This window comes from Sander vitreus, chromosome 2, assembly GCF_031162955.1.
Source record: "Sander vitreus isolate 19-12246 chromosome 2, sanVit1, whole genome shotgun sequence".
Taxonomy (NCBI): domain Eukaryota; kingdom Metazoa; phylum Chordata; class Actinopteri; order Perciformes; family Percidae; genus Sander; species Sander vitreus.
The window spans coordinates 12299741-12307639 of record NC_135856.1 but is presented as its reverse complement, the minus strand read 5'-3'; the positions used below and the strand labels follow the sequence as shown (position 1 = coordinate 12307639).

The following is a 7899-nucleotide window of genomic DNA, read 5'->3' as shown; positions in this document are numbered from 1 at the left end:
CAAGCAAGATGGGCTCATATGATTAATGGGAGGTTTGTTATTCTGACTGAATGGAAACATACTGTCTAATTCATAGGGCAGAGTCATCAAATCATGCAGTATGCAAGATAGACCTAAATGCCAAAACTTTCTCAAACATTGTCATGTGTGTTCTGTGCTTTCTTCATGTTTGGCACGTGCATTTGAAAACCCCTTTACAAGTATCTGTTTTTTATTTATTTCCTATATACTATGTTTTGCATAACTGATGATTTCACTGTTAAACAAATATATAATATAAGTATATAAATAATTTTTTCATCACTCGCTGTACCTCCCCAAGCCCCAGTCCTCCTTCCTGTGACACTTCATCATGGTGGACCTGTTGGTTGATCGGGTGCTGGACACAGAACAGCAGATAGTCATGCGCCTGCAGAACCACATCCTGATGCTCTACTTTGCGTCTGCTGCATGTGAGAGCTGCCAGCAGTTTGCTCCGACGCTCACCGACTTCTTTGAACGGTTGACAGATTAATTTTATGTGGACCGTGGTGCTCAGCTTGTTCCCCTGTACATTAGGTACAACACACACACACACACACACACACACACACACACACACACACACACACACACACACACACACACACACACACACATAAAGTTAATCTAGTCAGCTCCTCATGCATACCCCTCCAACCTACATATACAATACTGCATACTGTACATGTGTATAACCTTGTAGATATAATAATCCCATATTATCTCTTGGAAATAATAAGGAAATATGATTTTCATAGTCCTCAGTAATTGCCTAGTCATTTATTCCTGTTTTTGTGAGAACCAAATGTCCTCTTAAGGTAGGACAACACATACTTAGGCTTTCTGGGCTATATATATATATATATATATATATATATATATATATCCCAGCAACGTGATCTTCCTTTTCTTCCATCCGTCGTCAGTTTAGACCAGTCAGAGGAACAACTGGCCTACGAGGACCCCTACAGGAGGTGTGTTGGTTTAACCAGTTAGTTGTGTGCACAGCCTGCTGGTAGATGATTGTATGTAAATATACCTTGCTGTATAAATCCATTTGCTGTATGCCAATGTGTGTGCCAGTGTGTGTATGTGTGTGTGTGTGTGTGTGTGTGTGTGTGTGTCCACAGAGAGCTAAAGGCCATGTTTAAAGTGGAGGAGCTGCCCACAGTGGTGGTGCTGCTCCCCGACTGCTCCATCCTCATCCCTAATGCGGTGAAGGAGATACTCTGCCACGGCCCAGACTGCTACCGCAACTGGCAGGTAGCAGCAGAGCTCATCGACAGGAATTTCATGATCAGCGAGGACTTTGAGGGGAAGTCCAATGTGCAGCTTGAGTGACCCTGTGAGAAGACTGAAGTACAAGGTGGAAGATAAGAAGAAGAAAAAAGACAGAGGGTGGGGTGGAGGTGGAGAGGAAGATGCAGAGGTGGACGGAAGAGCGGATGGCAAGGATGGAGGAGGGTCATCATGGTGATGAGACAATACTGTGGGTTTCCCCAAAAGTTACCATGATTGGTAATAAAAAGCTTTGTCACAAGGTACAATGCTGATGCTGCCAATGTAACAGTTTTAACAAACAAACCCTTGTTACAGCTCAATGTCAGACAACACTGGCATTTCAAATCTGGCATTACTGTCACTAGATTTACTTTTCTATAGCGCCAAGCAACTGCTGCGGTCTTACCGCAAACATGTTGCCTGTATAAGTGGGTGTGGATATGGCAACAACCAATAAAAAAGTAATGTAAAAGACTGTCTAAAGTAACACTGAATACTGCTAACCAATGCTGACCTCAGCTTAGAATTGGCTGACTTTAATATCTTTGAAAGCTGCCAAGTATACAGTCAAGCCAAGGTTATGTCTGAGCCAAGTCTTACTATTATGGCTTGTTTTATTACACCCAGGAGATTCTTCCACACATTTTCCCATTTTCAATGACACAGCTTTGTAACGCAATGCAATTTTTTTTTCACATGATAATTTGTACCATCCAATCAAAACATCTGAAATCAATGAATTATTCAGTGGCATTAAAATAATTGTGTTAGGGACTGTTGTGTCTGGCTCCACTTTACAGGCTACACATGATGCAATCAGAGCTATTCAACGGCAGTCAAGTGAAATTATGGTGCTTTTCTACATAATCAGTGATTTCCTTTGACATGACACGTCTTTCATAAGGACTGTGTTTAGCCTTTGCACACTTCCTCGCACACGTAGACTGCATAGATTATGCTTTTATAGGATCAGTCACGATCTAGATAGACAAGAGGAAGGTGGGAGGTTATCTTTTATCCTCATTATCTGAGTGACCTAATAATAATAATAAAAATACATTTTATTTATGGGTGCCTTTCATAGCACTCAAGGACACATTACAGTTAAAGTAAGCAAAAATACAGTTAAAAAGGCAAAAATAATTAAATTAAAACAATAACATTTAAAAAATTGAGATAGTATATTAAAAGAAAGCAATCTATCCATGATTTTGACAGAGAGTGGAGTCATGTGGGGTAGGCCTTTCGGAAGAGGTGGGTTTTGAGGGAGATTTTAAAGGTGGGTAGAGACTCTATGGTACGGATGGATAGCGGGAGGGAGTTCCAAAGGCGAGACCTAAACCTTTATATGCTGCCATTACTCATGAAAAGCAAATACAAAAAGCAATAGAGTGCATTTTTGCATGGTAGGAGTAATGGCAGTAGTGAAAGATTACAGTAACATGCTTCTGCAGAGACAGGTGATGAAACCAGAATGCCATCAGGTGTCATCAAGGTGTGACATGCTTTTTAAATGGCGATGACATGATGATTCATTTCAAAGCCGGCAGATAGACAAATAGGCAACATTTTCACAGCAAAGGTCTTCCTTAAAATGGAAATATTGCAAATGCCTGTGCTTGATTTATGTGCACATCCTGCTACACAGAAAACAATAGCTTTACAATACCCTTTCTGCGTGTTCTCCTCAGGAGAAATGTAAATGCTAAACCTAAATCTGAGCTAGTCAGACCTGTAAAAAGACACAGTGGTGTAAATAAACATGAACCACTGTTTATTCTACATTCCTCTCCTTTTGCCTACACAGCAGCTTATTGTTGCTCACTCAGACAAACCTTGGTAATATAGTCGAAGCTCCCTCTCTCCCTGCCTCTCTGTCTCTGCACACGTACACACGCGCACACATACACACACACACACACGCACGCACGCACGCACGCACACACACACACACACACACACACACACACACACACACACACACACACACACACACAGCGTTGCGCGCTCTCGAGTGCAGAACGCGCAACAAGCGGACCAGCGGATGGAGAGAGAGAGAGCGCCAGAAGAAGAAGAAGAAGAGAGGACGGATGCAAGGCGAGGCCAGGAGCTGAAAACCTAATATTTCCTGGTTTTCCAGCTGTTGTCTTTTGGTTTTCTTATCGCGGCGTCATTTTATAACACGAGCCCTGCCTCTTTTTTTTAAAAGCCTGATATCTCCCGTATCCGTCCTGATGTGCTGCTGCGCCTCATCACGATTCTTCAAGGATATGCAAAGCGGCTGTCATCCCGTCGACGTTATTTTCCATTAAATGCAAGGATGTAATATCGGAAGCATATGATCAACAATGACAAACGACAACTGGGCTTGATGAGCAGTAGAAATCGACGGACGGAGACAGGGCAGCTCGGGTCTGTGCGTTAGTTTGCGCCTGATTATTGTATTTTTTTTCTTCTTTTTTTTGTTTTTGCGTGTGATCGTGTATTTTCTTCCACTCATACAATCGGAGCTATAAGGCCTATAGCCCGCACCGTCTCTGGCCATGAAACCCGTGGGAATTATGATACCAACGTGACGCACAGTCACACAGCCCAGCGGGGTAGACATCGAGCCTCGACAGGACGGAGGGAGGGTGTGAGGTCCAGCAGAGCAGAGCTCTACACAGTACACTGATCACAGGAGGAGGACGCCCAGTTGTTGTTGGACACATCGCGCAAATGACTGCCGTATAGGTATCGCCCATCACCATTTCCCCATTGAATATTCTATTTGTTTCATGCATTGGGCAGAGCTAAGCGGGAGAAAGGGAGAAGAGTACAGTGGGTGCGCGAGGGCGCGGAGAGACGGGATGCGGGAGACGCAGTGAGCGAGGAGGAGGAGGAGGAGGAGGAGGAGGGAAACCGGAGGATTGACGGTAAGATATGGATATAGGCTATGAGGATGCACCCCGCCCCTCTCTCTCTCTCTCTCTCTCTCTCTCTCTCTCTCTCTCTCTCTCTTCACATGCACACACGCACATTCATGATCAATGCCTGAGAAGACAACAGAGGGGCCCTGCTCCTTTGCTGCTGCTGCTGCTGCTGCTGTCAGGGGCCATTTGATCACTGAGGGACAGGGATCTGATGTGCTGCTGTGCAGGGCCTCATACTGCTGGCTGCCATTAAAGCTGGGTCACTAGTATAGGAGTGTGAGGCATGGGTGCTGTGAAATATTCATGGGTGATTTCCCTACTCTGTTCCTCAGAGGAGTGCAGGGAGAAAGTGGCATAATGACTCAGGGTGTCCCACGCTGGCCCACCAGAGGGGTCTGTGATGAGTGGGCTGAATTATGTTCATTACACACACACACACACACACACACACACACACACACACACACACACACACACACACACACACACACACACACAAACACACACACAAATCACACTCCTTGATTGCAGTGTCTGGTGTGCTGCAGTGAAAGGTAGTGTAAACATGCACACACGAAAGGAGTATAAATGCAAGGTTTGATTTGAATGTTTGCTGGTTTAGTTTGCTGATTCACCACAGATGGGAGAAACAAGGAGAAAAGAGACGGAGAGGAAGAGAGTGCAGACCGAGAGTCCATTATCAATATTTCAGAGAGGGGATGAGAGGACTGGGTCAGTGGAGGAGGCCAGGAAGGCAGGCAGTCAGGCAGGCTGAGGCTGAATTTCTGATACATTTGTAACCTTGAGTGTGCGCCAAGGTATCATTCGTATAGTGTGAAAAGGATGATAGAAATGAACTGATTTATATTTAGAAATGTTAGGGAACAGACATTTTAATAAGGTGTATTACCTAGCTCTGTGTGTGTGTGTGTGTGTGTGTGTGTGTGTGTGTGTGTGTGTGTGTGTGTGTTGTCTCTAAGGAGAAAAAAAGCTAATTGATTTGCTTAAACCACTCAGATACGCACGCATATACAATCAATTTGGCTGGATTTGACTTGTAAAACGCACCATATTTGTCTCTTTTCTGTTCGGACCAACTCAGGTTCCTATAATGTCTCTTTGTATCCGTCAGACACACTGAGTCAGTCTCCCTGCCTCTGCTGTGTGCGTGTATGCAGGCCTGTTCAGAGCTGGAGGTAGAGTGTAATATAAATATCCTGATATGAGATTAGACATAAACTGGGATTTCACTTAGGCCTATTACAATATTGTTGATTGATTATTTTCATTATCGGTTTATCCAAAAAATTTAATTGTTTAAATTAACGGACAATGAATGTTTTGTGTGTCTATGAAATGGAAAAAAATAAAAAATAGTGAAAAAATGTTTCCCAGAGCTCAAGGTGACGTCAAGTTGCTTGTTTTGGCAAAATAAAAAACTACATCAAACGGGACAAATCAAATGAGAAAGAAAAGCATCAAATTCTCACATAAGGGGCGCATCAGCCAGCCTGCTAAGATTCTTAAAAATGAGTAATCACTCATCAAAATAGCTGCAAATTGATTTTCCGTCAATCTACTAAATGCTGTAATTCTGCTGAAAGGCTTATAGTTGTGTTTTCCTGGGGTTGATGGCATTACCGTTCAATGATACAATTATCTGAACTTATCAGAATGTTGTAGTGGAGGAAAATGAACAGTGATGACCATCATATTTATATTGTTTTTCTGTCTCAGAATATTGTGTGTAAATGTCTCTAAAAGCATGCATCGAATCATACTGTATTTAAAAAACAAACAAACATATTACTAAATGTAGATAATTATTTGTTCACATATATTGTCCAGTAGATGTGGGTGATACGGTAATTTTCTATCACGGTTTGTAATTATTTTTTATCATTATATTTTATTACTTGATGATACATATTGTGGTATAGTATATATATTTCTGAAAACTCATTTGAGAAACTGTTTGGATAAAATAACCAAGCAATCAGTGTGCAAAACACTCTCTTCTGTCAATGTACTAATTTCTGTAATTCTGCTGTAAGGCTTATAGTTGTGTTTTCCTTACTGTTCAGTTCAGTTCATTATATAGTAACAGGTTATGCTGACAAACAAATCAGATTTCGTGAAAAGAGGCATGACGGGATGTAACGACAATGCACAACTGCTCTAAATACATGTTTACTTTTCAGAATGTTTACCTCAGTAAAAACATGATACTTTCAATAAGATGAGGCAATCATTTAAAATGCTGTAAGACAAGAAAGGCTCACGTACACTCCCCTTTTTGTGCTACATTCTCAAACTCTCCATCACAACACGCATTTAGACTATATCAGTAAATCTGTATAATGTGTTTGACATTAGCAATCCATTATGAATATTTAACCAACCCCAAGACATCTGGTTCCCGGTCACTTCACATGTTAACATTTTCCAGTAACTACAAAACACATTTTTGACATTTACTGCAACATTTCCCGGCTGTTTTATCAAGAAAACTATGAGCAGTGTGTGGGGGTTAAGCAGTGTGCTATTTTCACAGGATTAATCACATTTATTTTCAAATCTGTCTTACAGTATCATCATACATATATGCCCATATGTACATTAAAATATGTATTTGTAGCTGTAATTGTTGCTCCTGTATAGAGGTGGGCCATATGGGTAAAATCCTATATGACAGAGTATGTAATTTCATGATGTTGCTATATAATGTGATATAGTGCCTTTTCTTTAAAGTCTTTTGAGAATTATTTTTATTTTGTTTATAGATAAGTAAAGCAGACAGGAATATATGTTTTCAATTAATCCAATATTTAATCAATATTTCTTTGACCTATAGTGTTGCCCACACAATTGCTTAATACACTAAGAGATACACATACTGGGACAAAATCTCTCACCAACCCTATTCTACTAGCCATGACTAGATCCCGTCTTAGCGTAACCCTAATTTAAAAGATGGGAAACAGAATCGTCAGTCCTCGTTTTACGGTTTCTGGTGGTTTCTGGTGGTTTGCTATATTTAATGAGCATCTGCATCGGCCCACCAGTTAAAGCACAAGGACAGCATGTAAGAGACAGTGTTTAATCAGCACTATCAGAACTGTAGCAAACTGCAGTACAGCTACAGTAGATAGGAAGCTCATCCACTTAAGTGTACATTTTAGCTAAAGCTGAACTTATTATTAATAATAATTAATACAGATCATTACATTCATCCATCTTCTGCTTATTTGGGTTCAGGACCAGTTAATTTAATCAATTATACCAATTACTTAGTTACTTAGATACTTGTTACCTAGTTTAGTCAATTTATTGAACATGTTAAAATAAAAAATAAAAAGACAACTACTTGGAAGTACTGACAAAAAGATAAAAAATAATTTATTTAAGGCCCAATACTCTCTACTAGTTTTCCATCATACTTTTGCCAGTGTGATCGTAAACAATTAAATTGATTTCTATGTGGTGTAAATTAAATTAATTGATTATTATTTTTCTCAACAAAATGACAATGGCTTCATACTGCATGGTGATCATGTAAAAACGAAACAGTCATACATGACTGCACTGTATTTGTTTGTTATCTTTGTCATTCTGTACATCTAAATTGTCCAAATAAACCTATAAACCTAGATGAAAGAAAATTAAATAACTGCTCACACAAAAT

General features: G+C 40.5%; 1 pseudogene; it reads left to right on the top strand.

The window, feature by feature from the left end:
* Positions 1 to 352: 352 nt before the first annotated feature.
* LOC144531092 (nucleoredoxin-like protein 1 pseudogene) lies at positions 353 to 1498 on the top strand (annotated as a pseudogene).
* The last annotated feature ends 6401 nt before the right edge of the window (positions 1499 to 7899 follow it).